The following is a 19,093-nucleotide window of genomic DNA, read 5'->3' on the forward strand; positions in this document are numbered from 1 at the left end:
TGAGTTCCAGGTATATTTTAGCTATGAGACCCTTGTCTGTTGTATGGCTAGTGAAGATCTTCTCCCAATCTGTGGGCTTTCTATATATAATCACAATGGAATTTTATGCCTCCATCAGAAAGAATGACATTGCCCTATTTGTTAGGAAATGGAAAGACTTGGAAAAAATTATATTAAGTGAAGTAAGCCAGGCCCAAAGAAACATAGGTCCCATGGTTTCCCTTATTTGCAATAACTAGTGTATGTCTGAGACAAGCAGAAAAGGTCAGATAAGGTGTTGTTAGGAAAAATGAATCTCAAGATAAGGACACAAGTGGTTTTTTCTTTCTTGCTATTGTTTCTAACATATTTATAAGGTACCATGTGATTTTTTTTTGTTACTTTGTATGTCCCTTCCCCACGGTATAACCCCTGTTTTCACTGTATTTGATGTTGGTATAATTTGTGGAAGGGAAGGGAAATAACAAATTGTTTAAATAGGGATACAGGTGGACCCATTGCAACAATGAGATGTACAGATGCTATGTTGAAAAAACAACTTTACAACTTTGGCAGGGCAGGGTAGAGGGAGGGAGGGGGAGATGGACATGGGAGGGCAGGGATGGTAGGGGACAAACAAAGGAGGAAGCAGCAATGCTTGATAAGAAATGTACTCATTACCCTGCTCATATAGTTGTATCTCCTCTATACGGTATTTTCACAATAAAAAGCTTATTAAAAGTAAAAAAAATGCATTGTAGGTTTCTCTTCTAAAACAATTTTGAGCTACTATATCATATAGATTCATGCCTCATTCATGGCAGAGGTGATGAGATGTATTAAAATGCAAAAGTATCTTCTGCTACCCCTCCATAATTTGTTTTTTTTTAAATTTTATTTTATTTTATTTGTGAACATACTGTACAGAGGAGTTACAATTACATGGGCAGGATAATGCGTACATTTCTTACCAAGCATTGCAGCCTCCACCTGTGTTTACCCTTCACATCCCTTCCCAGCCTCCCCCCTCCCCCCCAATCCCAATCCCAATCCTTCTCCTTCCCCCCCCTTCCACGTCCCCCCCCCCCCCCGCACCGACGTTGTAAAGCTCGTTTTGGACATAACAACTTGTACTTCTCATTGTTGCCACAGGTCCACCTGTATCCTTAAACAACTGGTTTTTCCCCATCTCCTCCACAAGTTATACTGACATCAAATATAATGAAAGCAGGGGTTATACTGTGGGGGAGGGACATACAAAGCAACAAAGAGATAATCTTATAAATGCATTAGAAACACATGCATGAAAGAATAAAACATTAAAATACATATCTAAGGGTTCATTTTCCTGACATCACATTATCTGACCTTTTCCACTTGACTCATACATATACTAGATATTACAAATAAGGGAAACCATGGGACCTATGTTTCTTTGGGCCTGGCTTACTTCACTTAATATAATTTTTTCCAAGTTTTTCCATTTCCTAACAAATGGAGCAATGCCATTCTTTCTGATGGAGGCATAGAATTCCATTGTGTATATATACCACATTTTCTTGATCCATTCATCTACTGAGGGGCATCTGGGTTGGTTCCATATCTTAGCTATGGTAAATAATGCTGCAATAAACATAGTTGTGCTGGTAGCTTTAGTGTGGTCTTGTTTGTAAACATTTGGGTAAATGCCCAAAAGTGAGATTGCTGGGTCATAGGGGAGTTCTATGTGAAGTCTTTTGAGGAACCTCCATACTGCTTTCCAAAGTGGTCAACATGTCAATTTATGAGTACAGTACATCTTGATCATGGTTACCCCTCCATCATTTTCTTCTGTGTCCTAGTCACACTCATCCCATCCTCTCATGTTAGAGTAATTTTGTTAGCATTGCTAACACAATTCGCATTGCTAACAAATTTCTCAACCTTGAAAGCAAAATGCACCTATAAACACCCCAGTATTCTTTGGTCACTGGGTTTGACACAGCATAGTTTGGGAGAGCTGAGATATCAAGTGTTGATTTGAACTTAACTTTTCTGCTGTATTGAATGACACAGAACACTCATATTTATGGGGATTGGATTTGTGACAGGAAGGGCTTGACTGCATGATTTAATTCAGTTTTAATTCAGCTTTAATTCAGTTTGGCAAACACTCAATGTTGTTTCCTATGTGTGAGACTCACCAATAGGCCAGAGCAATAGTGCTGGGGAAAACACTAAGATAAAGACGTGGGGAAGCTCTCATTGAAGCTCAAGTCCAATGGGAAAGATGGTCAGGATTAAACATTATATTAGGAAAACTAAAGAACAGAAAAGCAGAGTAAAATACAAAAACTCAAAATTACAGGAGCACAGGAGAGATAAGAATGAGCTGAGTGTTCAGGTAGCCTGGAAAATGATGTTCTTCTGAGGCTGCAGAACTCTTCAAGGAAAGTTGTGTTGGTTTGCATTTTAGACACTGTAACTATTATATGTAATTCATTGCAGCAGCTACTAAGAATCACAATCTACTATGGTGATTAAGCATGTCTGTCTCTCACTGCTAATTTCACTCCTCGGCAGGGTGTCAGAGAAATGAAAACATGGGAAAATTGAGTTTTTCCAGTCCAGGGACTGACCTTTAAAAGAATCAGGGCAGAGAGAGGGTAATGAAACCAGCAGAAGAAACTAGTATAAACATCCTTGACATAAGATTGAACTAATTTAGCTTAAATGGAAGAAAGCTTGATCTAAATTAGAAAAAAATATTATCTGAATTATAGAATTTTTTAAGAAATGCAATTATATTATTTTCAAGTATAAAGGGGGTAAGTTGAACTAATTGCTAGAAAAGCATTTCTGAGCTTAAATGCTATTGGAATCTTCTTTTAATGAATAGATACGTTCTGATTCATTACGGCTATCTTTTTGAATGCATATAATTTATATGTTAATGTGCTTAAAAAGAAATGACTAATCAAGCTCCTTATATTGTGTCCATGTTGCTGATTTATCTAGTAACCTCTATTTTATATAACCAGTTCAGAGGGAAACTTGAGTCTAGTATGGGTCTAGTTTCCAAAAGTTGGAAATAATAGGGACTAAACCAAGGCTCTCTATCTCTGATTTTTGACTACTAGATAGGATGCAAGTTTATTACAGTCAGATCTGAACTGTTATCCGAAAACATTGCAGCTAAAAGAGACATCAAGGAGGGAGGCCAGCTGGCTGCTTTGGGCTGTCATCTGCTGTGACATGGTGAGGGGTGTGAATGATGAGCTTCTGCAAGGGATTCTTGGTCACAGAAACACTGGCTGCAAGTAGAGAATGGAGGGAAACAGAGTGGCTAGGATAGTTGTTCACAAAGGCTACTTGAGTTTGGCCAATGTTCAGGTAGAAAGGAGGTCAGATTCAAGTAACGAGAAAAACTGAGAAGAGGCTGAGATGACATTTGAAAATCTTGCCTGAAAGGGCTAGCAGTCTGAAAGGGGTAGTGAGATTAGCCAGGAACCAAGAGTTATGGCACACTCTTTGGAAGGAACATTTGAATTCTTGGGAAACAAGGTGTGAAATTCTAGGGTCAGCTTTGGGAGCTAATTGTTCTGGTTATGAAAATAGCAGGAAATGTCATGAGCTGACTTTCCACTGCCCCTCAGAGTCACATGATTTAAAACATTCATTTCTCCAGTTTGTGGCTCCAGAAATGCAATCTTATCTATTCAACAAAGATTGAACCTCCTTCCATAAAACAAACCACATTGGTCATTTTCTCTATTTTGGCTCACGTCCTAGACATGGTATATCCTCAGTACAAAATTACTTGTGAGAAGCTTAGCAGATTCTGAAGTAGAACAAAGAACAGATAATCCCTAGCAAGATTTGTGTGTGTGTGTGTGTGTGTGTGTGTGTGTGTGTGTGTGTGTGTATCTCTGTGTGTATTACTATTTTCTTGTGGTGTTTGGAACTGAACCGGAGGCCTATGCATGCTGAGCAGGTGCTCTACCACAAGTCCACGTGACAGTGAGATGTCCCTGAGTTTTATTGAGGTGTGGTTAGCTATATGTACTCCTTATTTTCATTTTGGGATTCATTTCATATTTGTGGTGGTTCTCTAATGCCAAATACAAATTTCATTAATCTGCAGTGTGGGAGGTAGAGGAGGGGGAGAGAATGCAGTGGGTTTAACCATTAAAATAAAAACAGAAAAAAGTAAATTCCTTTTTTTTAAGAACATACTTCTTTTGTAATTACCATTATTTTTTATGTCAAAAATCATAGTTTTTAGGGAATTAGCATGCCATCATTATAATTTTTTTCACTTGCCATAGTAAAAGCATTAGCAACTCTTTTATAATTCTTCATTTTTCCTGTTTTGGGAGTAATTTATGATTCTATAAAATCTATAAGTCTGAAAAGTACTGGTTTAGGAAATGTAACATCAAGCCCGGTGCCAATGGCTCATGCCTATAATCCTAGCTACACAGGAGGCTGAGATTTGAGGATTGTGGTTTCAAAGCCCACCTGGGCAGAAAAGGCCGTGAGACTCTTAACTCCAATAAGAACCACCAGAAAATCAGAAGTGGTGCTATAGCTCAAGTGATAGAATTCTAGCCTTGGGCTGAAGAGCTGAGAGACAGCACTCAGGCCCAGAATTCAAGCCCTATGACTGACAAAAAGAAAAGAAAAGAAAAGAAAAAAGAAAACTTAGATCACTGTATCATTGGCTTTCCAACAGACCCATAGAGAGAAATGTGTTATGACAGGAAAATCACTTGCAACTAACTTGGATATTCTCTCTCTCTCTCTCTCTCTCTCTCTCTCTCTCTCTCTCTCTCTCTCTCTCTCTCTCTCTCTCTCTCTCTCTCTCTCTCTCTCTCTCTCCAGGCAAGACTAATCCATTCTATCTTGTTAAGGACTCTAAGGATTTTATTCAACAATTCCATTTTATGACCTGCTAATGGGCCACAGCCCATAATTAGGAAAACACTGCTGCAGACTGAACAAGTGATTTTTTTCCTAGGACAAAGCTGAGTAAACATCAACAGGTGTTTCCTCTTTGGATCTCCTTTTCTACATTCCATTCAGGGCACATCCCTCCTGTGCAGATGTGTTGCCCCGGATCCCTACAATACAACAGATTAAGGACATTTATTCATTACTTGTTACAATCCTGTCCTGTGGATATATCCTGGCCACCTTGCTTAGATTGAAACATTCTTTTTTTTTACTTTGAATTCAGAGGTGCCTCCTGTCTGAGCACAGCCCAAGGAAGACTCCTGGTCTCATTAGCTCCACATTTACAAAACACTTTTTACACCAAGTTCTTTTGCATACTAGCAATTCACATTTGTTTCACTTGATTCTGTTGGCCTCCACTGTGAAGCATGACATTTTAGTTACAAGTCCAAGTTGAAGTCAGGAAGGATAGAGGGCATACCTTACTCTATCTGTCACCACTGAACAGGCAAGCGAAGAGAGTTGAAGAGGAAAGGAACAAAAGATAACTCTTAAAACCAATTAAAGGAATTCATGATGAAGAAAACATTAAAATGTCCAAACATAATTACTCTGGCTTATGTAAACTTGCCAAATGAATGAAGAACAGACAATTTGCCAGATAAATTTTGAAGTAATTATCATTTTATTTTGCACTGTAGTGTTGCTGCCAGTGCAGCAGCTGTCATACAGCAATACCAGACTGGGATCGAATCCATGACTGGTCTCCCTACTTAGGATGAGGGACCTAAGCCCCACAAAGGCTAGGAAACACTGCATTCTTATTCTTTAGTGTAATTATTTCTTTATTTCCTTGAGCTATAGAAGCAGTTATGAAAGAAGAATCAGAAGGGTAGCTGCTCACTAGTGTTGCTCTGCAGATTAAATTGGTTAATACAAGTAATTTGTTTAGTCTGAAGTGGTAAGCACTAAATTCGTCTTTGTCACATTGCAATTATTATATAATGTGTGGTTTACAGATTGGGATTTAGAGTTATTCACTTGGATTCAAGTGCCAGCTTCCTCATATACTATTTGTATAATGTGGAGAAAATATCGTACATTTCCTCAGCCTCCATTTCTTATTTAAAAATAATACTATTATAGGAGTACTATTGTGTTGCTTAATGTTTCATGGATTTAATGACTCCACATCATGCCTAGACCTCTATAAATGCCAGCAAGCTAGCCAAAACTTCTGTTATCTCATTTTGTATTGTATTTATTAATTTAATACACTCTGTATATTTAATAATTGGGATCTTGACTCATACATCCAAGTTCTTGAGTAGAGTATGATTAAATTGTTCTATATTTTTCTGTCTTCCTAACAGGAAACAACATTCTACACCAAAAGAATCAAACAAACATGAAACTTTAAATAAAATGGAAGCATTTACTCCAATTCAATAACCATCCCTTTGAATTTCCATTATGTGCTAAGTACTATGTTTTATAAAGAACATTCCTGCCTGGCAAAGGTTGAAGAAAAGCTGAATTTAAAAGGCTACTATAATTAGAACTTTTACTAATGGCACTTAAACTGATTAATGTCTGGTAGGACTTACTCTACTGAAGCATATTTTTAAGGCAGTTATGCATTTATATTAAATTAAACACTGGTTGAATGAATGAGCTTATGGAGCAGTGGCTCCATGTGATTCTTGGAGTTAATTCTATAATGATGTGGCCACAGTAGCTAAGGCCCTTCTCCCTTCCGTGTTTTCTTCCTGGAATATTCTTCTCATGGCTGATTGATGTTTGTAATCTTGTTAAAGATGGTCTTCCCTGGTCTCACTCAGTGTGGATCCTATCTTCAGTCTCTGTCACCCCTATGACCTTGTGGTATACTCTTCACTGGGCATATAGTTAATCAAAGGTATATTCTTTCTATGTGATACTTATTATTTATACCCAACCCCCAAAACCAAAGCTCCATGAAGACACCAGTCTTGTTGATAGTATTCACTGTTTTATTTTTTTCTGTTATGTGTGACGAAATACCATGAAATTTACAGATTAAAACTACACAGTTATTGCCTCATAGTATTTCTAATCGGGAGATTAGGAATAGATTGGCTGTTTTTCATCAGGTTGGCTCAAGGGGTCTTTAGGTAGAAATCAAGGTGTTGGCCAGGCTGCAGCCTCAACTGTGATCTCAAATCTTTGTCTAGGATCTTTCAGGTTGTTGGCAGATTTCATTTTGTTGTGGTTGTAAAACTGAAGGTTTTCTTCCTGTCAGCAGGGTTGGGATTAGGGCCTTTTTGCTAGAGACTACTTAAGGTTCTAGCTACGAGAATTTCTCCCAGCACTGAATGAAAGTCTGCTCCTTATACTAGATGAGGCCAGGCCACCCAGGATAATCTTTTGATTACTATAAACTCAAGTGACTAGGGAATTTGGTCACATTTGCAAAATATTTTTCACTTTTGCTACATAATGTAGCAACCACACAGGTGTTGTTCTATTAACAGGTGACCACAATCAATGGAAGGAGATTATACAGGGCAGGTAGACCAATGATAGGATTTCTTCCAGCTACTTTATGATTCTGCCAACCATACTGTCATATCCCTGAGAACCTCTGAAACTTAGTAGATATTTAATACATGTTTGTGAATGATGGAATTAGAGTCATTGAAATAAAAACTAAGGAATCAGCGAGAAATGAAAAGTATTGATTATATGTTAGATGCATGCCTTGTATCCTCTACTGAATCCAAGGCAATCTTCTAACTTGATGGCCATTTTATTCATTGCTCTTTCTGAGAAGGTTGTGATAATTGTATCGTGTACAGGAGAAGGGACAATACTTTTTGCACTGAACTGGCAATGTCTCTGCATGTAGTCATGATCCTCTCTTCTGCCAGCTATTTCATGCACACCAAAATGTGAAGATCAAGGATGCTACAGTGGCATGCCCATGGAAGCCCAGCATCTCTTTAGCAAATCAGAAACAACTGACAGTAGAATTACTGCCACTGAAGATTTAATGATCTACTGCTTTACTGAAAATGGGAAGAAGATTTTGATTTCTAGAAGTGATATGAAATCAGGGTCAGAGAGATGTTGTCCTGATTATATCAAAGATATTATGCGTGGAATAACCTTCTAAAAAGCACAAGCAATACTACTACTTGAGATATAAAAATTCTGAGACAGACATAGGAGTCTGCCTCAGGAGCCATAGCAAAGTGCCATACTTTCATTTTTCTCAGTTCTTTGTCTAGAAGTCCATGATCAAGGTGTGAAAATCTGTTTCTGATGATGAATCCCTTCCCTAAAGTAGAGAGTTGATAGCCATATTGGATTTTAAAATTTTTTTAAAAATATTTCTATTGTAAAGATACTGTACAGAGGGGTTAGGTAAGATAATGAGTATATTTCCTATCGAGCATTGTTATCCCTTCCTTTGTTTTTCCCCTACTATCCCTTCCCTCCCTACCTCCTCAATTCTTCCCTCCCGGCCACCCCTGAAGTTCTAAAATTCCTTTTCAACATTTACATTGTTACAATGGGCCAGTCTGTATCCTTGTTTCATCATTCTGTTATTTCCCTTCCCCTCCCCAAATTGGAAAAATGGATATACAAGATGTAGGGCACCGGAATCAAATACAGTGACAACGGGGGTTATACCTTAGGGGAAAGAATATACAAAAGAAACAAAAAAGTCACATAGTACATTAAAAACAATAGGAACAAAGAAAAAACCTCTTGTGTCCCTATCTTGGGGTTATATCACTTAGCATCATCTTATATGGTCATATGTAAATAGCTTTTGACATTTTCTGCTTGTCTGGTGAGATTATCCTAGATGAATATTAGTTATTGCCAATAAGGGAAACTATGGGACCTATGTTTCTTTGGCTCTGGCTTGCTTCACTTAATATAATTTTTTCCAAGTCTTTCCATTTCCTAACAAATGGGGAAGTGTCATTTTTTCTCATGGAGGCATAGAATTCCATTAAATGTGTATGTATATATATATATATATATATATATATATATATATACACACATGCATTTTATATATATGTTCATTTTATTTTTAAATATAAATATAAATATATATATATAATGGAATTCTATGCCTCCATCAGAGGCATAGATATATATCAGAGGCATATATATATATATATATATATATATATATTTCTTAATCCATTCATCTACTGAGGGGCAGCTGGGTTGGTTCCATATCATAGCTATGGTGAATAATGCTGCAATAAACATAGTTGTGCTGGTAGCTTTAGTATGGCATTGTTTGTGATCGTTTGGGTAAATGCCCAGAAGTGGGATTGCTGGATCATTAAAGAACCCCATAGACTCCACTCCCAAGTTACTCTAGCTGATTCAAAACTTTGGCAAAGTAGCAGGGAATAAAATTAACTCTCAATATGCCAATAATGAGAAAAGCATGGCTGAAATCAGGAAAGCAATTCCTTTTGTAATAGCCCTCAAAAAATACAATTCTTAGGAGTTAACTAAAGAAGTGAAGGACCTCTATGATGAAAACTTTAAAAACCTGAAAAAAGAAATTAGAGCAGAACTCAGGAAGTGGAAAACCTCCCATGCTCCTGGATTGGGAGGATTAACATTGTGAGAATGGCAATACTGCCAAAGGCTATCTACAAATTAAATGTGATACCTATTAGTATCCCAAACTCATTCTTTTTTTAAATGCAAAAGACTTCTATTTTGAACAATAATATATGCTATATTAATTTCACTGAATTTTGATAGCACATAACCTTTATGCAAATACACAGAGAATAATATACATTCCAGAGAGTTAAGATTGTAGGACACAGAAGCAGACATAGACAAATTTATGAACCATCACCAAGTATCTAAAGACAATATTTCCATTTTTATCAGTGAATATTAACTAAAATTTAATGGTAAACAAATATTAAAGGGAAATTAGCATGTTTTCTTACTTTAAGGATTTTTTTTGGGGTGGTACAAATTAGAAATGTTAAAAGCTTTGTGTGTTCATTGCTTGAGAAAACTAGCTAGGATTATAATTATAAGATATATTTTTTCACTTAAAGAAAGAGTTGTACATATTTACCAAGGGAAAATTGTACCCCAGAATGTCAGTTTGATGGTAACAATAGTAGCATCAAAGGTCTCTCTCTCCCTCTCTCTCTCCCTCTCTCTCTCTCTCTCTCTCTCTCCCTCTCTCTATATTTATATATTTATATATTCACACTCATCTATGTTATCTCTAACCAAGCTTTGACTACTGAGAGGGCCCAGAAGCAGTAACAAATAAATAGGAATCAGCGATTCCAATACTCTGATCTTAGTTACAGATGATATTTTCTAAGTTAAAAAAAAACACAACTCTTGGACTGGAACAGCACAGGAAAGTGAAAACTAGAATATCCTCTTCTATTGGAAGGCAATAGAGCTCTCAAATGCAACCTCATTCTTCACTGAAATAGAAGAAGCAACCCCAAAATTCATATGGAACAATAAAAGATTCCGAATAGCAAAAACAATCCTTAGCAAAAAGAACAGTGCTGAAGGAATATCAATATCAAATTTCAAACTCTACTACAAAGCCATAGTAATCAAACAGCTTGGTACTAGCACAAGAACAGACCTTAGGACCAATGGAATAGTACTGAAAAGCCAGAAATGAACCCACAGACCCACAGACCTATAGCCACCCAATCTTTAATAAGGGAGCTAAAAAAATAGAATGGAAGAAAGACAGCCTCTTCAGTAAATGGTGCTGGCAAAATTGGTTAATTACCTGTAGAAAACTAAAGCTAGATCCTTATATATCACCCTGCATCAGAATCAACTCCAAATGGATCAAAGACCTTGAAGTCAAAACAGATACTTTGAAAATATTATAGGAAGGAATAGGAGAAACTCTAGGGCTCCTTGACACAGACCGAAATTTTCTTAATAGAGATCAGAAACAACAAATCAAAGAAAGGACAAATGGGATTGCATGAAACTGCAGAGCTTCTGCATGGCAAAGGATATAGCTAGCAAGATTGGGAGAAGATCTTCACTAGCCATACAACAGACAAGGGCCTCCTATCTAAAATATACTTAGAACTCAAAACAGTAAATCCCCCAACAACAAATCCTCAAAGAAACAACTACCTCTCTTTTAAGAGAGACACATCTCTGAAGAGGAAATAAGAATGGCCATTAGACACATGAACTTCTCTAGCCATAAACAAAATGCAAATCAAAGCAACAGTGAGATTCCTCCTTACCTCAGTTAGAATGGCTATAATCAAGAGATCTAATAACAACAGATGCTGGAGGGGATGTGGCCAAAGGAGAACCCTCCTGCATTGTTGGTGGGAATGTAAACTTGTTCAACAACTCTGGAAAGCAGTATGGAGGATCCTCAAAAATGTTGGATGATTTTTAAGGGCATAAGTTCTGTTACATTAGAGCCCCATCTTAAAATTAGGGCATTAGGACTTCATGTAGCCTTAATACCTCCTTTTGGTCTCATTTCCAAATACAGATCCATGGTTAGGGTTTTCACCTCTGACTTTTGACTTCTGTCATCTAGAAAGTTTTTTTTTTGTGTGTGATTATATGCAATTTTACCTTTTTAAAAAAATACATTTTTTATTGTGAAAATACTGTACAGAGGGGTTACAATTACATGGGCAAGGTAATGAGTACATTTCCTATCAAGCATTGTTGCCTCCTCCTCTGTTTTTTCCCTCCCATTCCTTCCCTCCCATCTCCACAACTACACTCCCCCATACCTAAATTGTAAAGTTCATTTTTCAACATAGCGTCTTATACATCTCATTGGTTGCAATGGGTCAACCTGTATCCCTATTTAAACAATTTGTTTTTTCCCTCTCCTCCCCAAATTATACCAACATCAAATACAGTGAAAACAGGGGTTAAACCGTGGGGGAGGGACATGCAAAGCAACAAAAAAATCATGTGGTACATTATAAATATGTTAGAAACAATAGCAAGAAAGGAAAACTACTTGTGTCCTTATCTTGGGGTTCATTTCACTTAACATCATCTCATTTGACTTTTTCTTCTTGTCTCAGATATATACTAGTTTTGCAAATATTGAGATACTACCTCACCCCAGTTAGAATGGCTATAATCAAGAACTCTAATAACAACAGATGCTAGAGGAGATGTGGCCAGAAGGGAACCCTACATTGTTGATGAGAGTGTAAATTTGTTCAACTATTTTGGAAAGTATCATGGAGGTTCCTCAAAAGACTCCACATAGAGCCCCTCTGTGACCCAGCAATCCCACTTTTGGCCATTTACCCAAATGATCACAAACAAGACTATACTAAAGCTACCAGCACAACTATGTTTATCCAGCATTATTTACCATAGCTAAGATATAGAACCAACCCAGATGCCCCTCAGTAGATGATTGGATCAAGCAAATGTGATATATATACACAATGGAATTCTATGCCTCCATCAGAAAGAATGACATTGCCCCATTTGTTAGGAAATGGAAAGACTTGGAAAAAGATCTAGAAAGTTTTGGAAACCAGTAAAGTTTTTAAAAAAGGGAGTCAGTTACAAGAATTAGGTTTCAGGCTGTGAATTTTCACTTGACTCACAACTATACTGGTGCTTGCATTGGAGGCAAATACATTTTCTGCAAGATCTGACTTGACACAGTTTAACAAACCCCTCTATAAGACAGAATACAGAATGAAATATAGAGGAGTGTGAGTGTGTGGGGAAACCTAGTCACATAAGGTACTCTGAAGCTTCTATATCATTGATTTTCTAGTAAGCTTATCCCTACCTGGCAAGGATATTACTAAACCTCTTTAGGCCTTTGGAAATGGTATGATCTTACTTTAAGCCACAGGAATACGAGGGTTAAACTAAATCATCACTAATAAGCTCCTCTGGGTTGTTATGATTGTAATCTATATTATTATGGTTACCATCAACATCATTTTACAGATGAGAAAGAGCAAAGAAACTGTTGGAAGATTTGCCATAAAATGTACAATGACCTGGGAGAGTGAGCCAGAGCCAAGCCTTGTGTCTCCCAGTCTATCCTCTTCCCACAGTCTGTAGGAAGCAGACCTGTAGTCTCCTTTCCCCTGCTTCTATCCCTCCTAAGTATGTTGGTGTGGCACAGTTTTCATCTCTAGTATTGTTGCTATGGCTATTAAAATTTGAAAGTGGCCTAAATAGCAGACGTTAACTTGATTTAATGAAGCTACAGTTAGGAAATACCAAGTGTGGATATTTGGGCTATTTTGAATAGAAAGATTTGTCTTCTTCATTTGCAGTGAAATAATGGCTTCCATGCAATCTCCTTTGGGAAAAGATTCCTAAGAACTTATCCCGAGTTCCCCTATGTGCACATTCTGTTAGGGACATTAGCTTTTCCTGGGAAAGGTCTGAGGAGTCAATCCCAGGGGCTCCAGTCTGCCCCTTGGAAATTCACACTGCATGACAGATGTTGACTCCCTTCCTCTCCTAGCTCCACATATGTGAGAATCTCTCCATGTTATCTTGACTCTGGCAGAACTCTGTGCTTCAAATCTACTTTCAACACTTTTAAAGTATAGGCAATGTTAATTGTGCCATATCTGAACTGTTTTTGTATTCCAGTGACTCATACCTTCATTTCAACATGTTCGTTTATCAGTCTGGGTTTAGATTGGACTAAAACTTATCCATCAAATTAACACATCATGAAAGATCAACGTACCACTCAAAGATCTAGACCTTTGGCCTCCAAGTCTGCACCAAATAATCCAAACCTCTAATAATTGTTTCTATTACCTCATTCATTTTCAAAGATGGGAAAATTATAGAATTTTTGCAGAGCTATCAAAGCTATTTAATACTTGTTCACATGTGTAAGACCTAGATCAGCAAGAATTTTACTTGTCCTGCTATTGGCTACAATAAACATCACTAAATTATTTAATGTATAGTTTTATTTATGTAGAGATAAGATGAGGTTTGGGAAATTCCTAGAAGATGTTGCTCATCTTTGAAGAGATTCTGTATACCTTACAGTTATTATAATTATGTAGAAATATTTCCAATATGTAGCTAGGACACACCTATGTTAGTTTCTATTTATTTATAGTGTCTTTATAAGGGCAACACTGCATCTTCCAGATCTATTAGATCTGAGGATATGACAGAAGAATTTAGAATTGCAGGGGACCCTTGCATGCTTCTCTTGAATGACACCTGGAGGTATTTTCCAGGCTGACACACAGCCAGTGTGACACACCCTTCATCGGGAGCAGGGCTGTGTCACTGGAGAAGAAATGCTGCAACCCCAATCAGGTTTGAATAAGCAATGTGTCATCATGGGTAATCAGAGTCCCCAGTGCAGGGCTTTCATTTATTTTTCTTTTGACGAAGCAGAGTTCAAGTACAGCTAAGAAAATAAAACAAAACAAAATCAAGTGAACAAACAGTAGCCACAGTTCCCAAAGTAGCTAGTTGAACAGTAGACCTTAGTATCTACCAATACAGGGTTTCGAGGCAACAACCAGTGAGGAAAATTTGTGACTGTTTAGGAAACCTGGAGTTCAGTACTGTGCTGCAGATGTTTGGTGCATTTTCCCCATCTTGACACTCAACTCCTGCTGAAGACATGCTGCCTTTTAACAAATCTAAACTTTTACAGTATCATTTAAATTAAGCATATTAGCATTTACATTGCTTTTAGGGTCCCATTTGCTTTTTGGGAGGCATATTTTCACAAAATTAAGAACAAGGAAACACATAGCAGATCACACAGTGATTCAAATGCAACTAATGATGATTCAAGCCTGACTGAAGGTTTCTTGGTGTGTAATGTGTACATAAGAATTGAAAAATTTTGTTTTTGAAATTTCTTTTGATTACTTAAAAATTATTATATCACTATGTCCAATAGTAAGAAAACAAGGATTAGGAATAGACTTTGGGCTAAGTAGGAAGCATGGATTTTTATTGCTGTGATTTGGAAAATGGATAAGTATGCCAGGATATTAAAAAAAAACCCCAAACATGCTGAACCATGTCCTGTGTGTATGTGCCTGTGTGTGTCTTGGGAACAGAGGAATGTGAGGTGTTGTGTTGGGAAAATGTAAATGTATTCCCTAGCTGCAGTACCCATAATCTCTAACATGCTTCATAAATGTACAAGATGTTCCCTGAGCTAGATTTATAAATTTCTGAATTAACAGAAACAGTTGTAAAATCACATGGAGCCAGACAGTTTACAGATCAACTGCAAATCAAGGGTGGTTCCTATATGTTGTTTGTTCTGGCAGACACAGGGAATGCATGGAACTTGTGAAATGTACTTTTGATATCCTGTGAACAAAACCTGCCTCTGATTACCACCTGCTACCTTCCCAACCTCAATTCCCACGTCTTACCCCTATACTAGCAGTAGGTAAAAGCCCTCAGTGCCAAGAGCATCTCTTTAGGAAGTAGTTTTCTATACAGGCTGTGATGGCTTATTGAATACACCTGGCCTGTGTTCCTTGTTAGATCCCACACATCCCCAGTCCTGACATTAGGACTGATTTCTGTCAGCTCTAATGTGACTGAAAAATTTCTTTCAAGGCAGTTTCCTCTTCTAACACATTCTGGGGGGAACTTCCCCTAGGGGGTGTGAGGCAACATTAGATGTGCCTATGATAAGATATTCCCATATTGGAAGAGTTTTCTATGAGAAGCAGCACATTGCATCTGTTGTTTTCCTTATTTAGGGTCTATTTCACACTGAATGGTACTGGAATGCAACCCAGGGCTCTGTCTTGACTCCCCTGCAGTCTTGTACTTCCTCCTCAATGACGGCAGATCCCGAAACACTTAGTGACATATGGTAGCCTATCTGTGAAGTGTGCTGAATGCAGTACATTTGCTTTCTGACTCTGGAGTGCTGTGTTTCATTTTGGGCATATTTCTTAAAGGGGCATTGACAAACTGGAACTCAGCCACAAGAACTCTTTCTGGAACAAGTTGGAAGAAAAGTAATAATTACATTAGGGTCTGCATAACTAGTACCTGCCCAGAGGAGAGCTAAAAGAATAGGGAAAGATCAGCAAATTGCCATAACAAATTGTTTAAAGAAACTTAAGGTCAGTGGATTCAATTATTGTTTATTATTATTATAACTCATTATTATTATCACTATCATCATCATCAAGTAGCCATGATTCAAATGGTTGAAAGGCTGTCAGGTGAAATGTAAATTATTTAAAGTATTTCTCTTTTTTCCATGTAGTTCCAGTCAGCAGAACTAGTATCATTATGTGAGATTCAAGGGTGAGCAGATTTTTATTCTATCTAAGGAAGAACATTCTGCTTATTAGAGCTGAGCAATGATGAACTATATGTGTGTATGCAAAAGCTACAAGATCTGGTAGAGGCAGAGAAATTCTGCATAGAGTAAGTAAGATCTGTAAAGATTTCTTCCAATTAAAATATACTATATATAAAGCCTGGTGCTGGAGGGACATGCCTCCTAGCTACATCTTAGCTACTCAAAGGGCTAAAATCTGATGATCTGGGTTCAAAGCCAGCCTGGCAGGAAAGATCATGCACAGAAGTGCTGAAAGTGCAGCTGTGGCAAAAGTGGTACAGTGCCAGACTTTTGATACAAACCTAAGGGACAGTACCCAGGTCCTGAGTTCAAGCCAGTACCAGCACAAAAATAAATCACACACATACAAACACCGCCCCCCCTCCCACATTAATATTAGCAGTGCAGAGACTCTAAACTATGCCCTTACATATGCCAGGAAACTGCTCTACTGCTGAGCTATACTTTCAGACCTATAACTTTCTGAATTAAATTTCCTGGTCAACTTTTCATTTTTACAGAGAATTGATAGATACTTAGGAGATCCTTTTTTTTGTCTTTCTATATTCCTTAATAGGATAATATAAATTTGAGACAGTGAAGTTAACTGGTCTCATATCTATTTTTAAATATTTATTTTCTTATTTTGGGGAGTACCTTCTGCTATATGTAGGAGAGCTTACAACACCAGCTAAATGTTCTCAGGTCTTTTGTAGCCTGACCAACTTCTCAAGACCCAGTTTTTATATCATTCTACCTTCTTATTTTGAGTTAACAGGTGAGTTTTGCCCACCTAGCACCTATTTTTTATTTATCTGATAACAACACCTTTATTTTCTTTGAGAGACTATACTGAACCCACTCTAGATTGACTAAATGGTTCCCTTCATTAAGAATCTTTGCCTTTCCCAAGCTAAGTCTTAAAGACTGGGTGAGAGTGTGTCAATCTCATTCTCTCTTGGATTTGAATGTTGATTGCTATGCTACAGGAACAGAGAAAGGTTGGAGCTGATGGTTTCTCTTCTTCAGCTTTGTGAAGCAGATGCCCTCTAGTTGTTTCCTAGATTCACATGCAGTTGGTAAATTGGACTTGCAAACTGTGTATGTTTGTTATGTAGCCACATGGCTTGATTGCTAGATCACGATTTGGAATGCGTGACCTTGTGTGTTTTCAGTGAGAAGGGAAGATGACGTGCATGCAGTATGTACAATTAAGCATCTTTCAGAGAGACATTTCCATGGGCTTGTTTAACAAGAGGTCTTAGGGTGTGAGAATTCCTGCTTCCTGAAGTGTTGGAAAGTTAAGGTCAAATGCTGGCTGTGTTTCAAGTTCTGAGACAATACCAGGCGATTTCAAAGCTGGTGTTTGTGTGTGCGTACATATGTGTGTGTACAGAACTGGAGAGGGAAGACAGCTTCTAAAACTTTGCTTTGAAAGATGCCAAAACACTGAGCCGCATATTTGTAGGAGCAAGATCTGTGTGTTTGGATGAAACCTGTCTCCTTGGTAAACACAAGGCTCAGAGAGGCCTGCCTTTTCTTGCCCTGCTGTTGAACTTTTGTTCACATTAGCGATTTCCCTCACCTTGGCTGTTGAACTTCCCTTTGTAGTGAAACTCACAAGCACTATGAACTGGCAAGAAAAGGATGGAAAGAAAGGGTGTGTTGGACAAGATTGCATTTTTTTTTCCTGAGCACTCTGAAATATCAGGATGTATGGAACATGAGTCATCACTTTCTGTTGGAAACTTTTATGACCTTTACCGAGTAGGCCAAATTCCTCCCAAGCTGCGCCTCTTCACACCCAGAGCATGACAGTAAAAGGGCAAATCTGAGCGAGGCAGAAGCATACTCCTATTTTTTTTCTTACAATCTGGTACACGTTATTGTTTTTTTTTTCATTCTTGACACATTTTTGCTTCACTCGACAGAATAAATGGAGAGAGCGAAGATGAAATGTGAGAGACTTACCTGATTGGCCTTGCATAACTGTTCAGACCCAGAGCCCGGAGAGAATTTGGATCAGGCAAAACCCAAACGTTGGGGGGAGGGGGAGGAGAAGGAGAAGATCATATTCAAAACTGTGAATCCCAGACATTTAGCAAGCTGGAGCTTGAAATGATATACTAGGTAAAAATCTGACAATAGGGATCTGGCCCAGGGGACATTCTGTAGAAGAACATACAGCTCTATCACTCGGCCAGCCCTAGGGACATTGTGGGAATAGAGAAGAAATTGAACTATCAGAAAAATATATGTTGGATACGTTATTTCCTTAAGTATCCATGTATTGGGGGTGTGGTATGACCAGCTGACTAGGGAGTTCACTGGAAAATCAACAACTTTGAATTGAAGGACTTGGTTATTGAAAACCGTTGGCTAAGGAAGAACCTAGCTGTGTAAGCCACTCCAACATATTCCCCCTTTTCTTACTCTATAGGAACAGCCCATCTTTCTAAAATAATTTTGAATTGAGAAAGTGGAGTGAATTGTTATCTAAAACATACTCTTCAAGGCTTTTGACCACGTTTTACTTTAACCATTTTAAATACCAATCTTACAAAAATGAATTACACACTTCCTTGCTTTCTTAAAAGATTGAGTTAAGATAATGCACATTTTCATTTTCCTATTTACGCTCACATACGGGGGTGCCACTTCTCGGCTGCCACCTAGACTCTAATAGTCTTGCCCTGGGTCTAATTTGCTTCTAAATAGCCATCCTAAAAGTTCAACATGGCAAAGCTTTGAAATTTATTTATATTGATGATGTATGTCTTTGAATGGGGCAGAAGAGACTCTCTGAAGTCAAATTCATGA

At 37.8% G+C, this 19,093-nt stretch overlaps 1 pseudogene; it reads left to right on the plus strand.

Moving 5' to 3' along the window:
• The first annotated feature begins 7,870 nt into the window (after positions 1 to 7,870).
• The window catches only part of LOC138809305 (alpha-1,3-mannosyl-glycoprotein 4-beta-N-acetylglucosaminyltransferase B pseudogene), a 39,385-nt pseudogene continuing 28,162 nt past the window's right edge, over positions 7,871 to 19,093 (plus strand).

This window comes from Dipodomys merriami, unplaced genomic scaffold, assembly GCF_024711535.1.
Source record: "Dipodomys merriami isolate MVZ:Mamm:240054 unplaced genomic scaffold, mDipMer1.0.p SCAF_49, whole genome shotgun sequence".
Taxonomy (NCBI): domain Eukaryota; kingdom Metazoa; phylum Chordata; class Mammalia; order Rodentia; family Heteromyidae; genus Dipodomys; species Dipodomys merriami.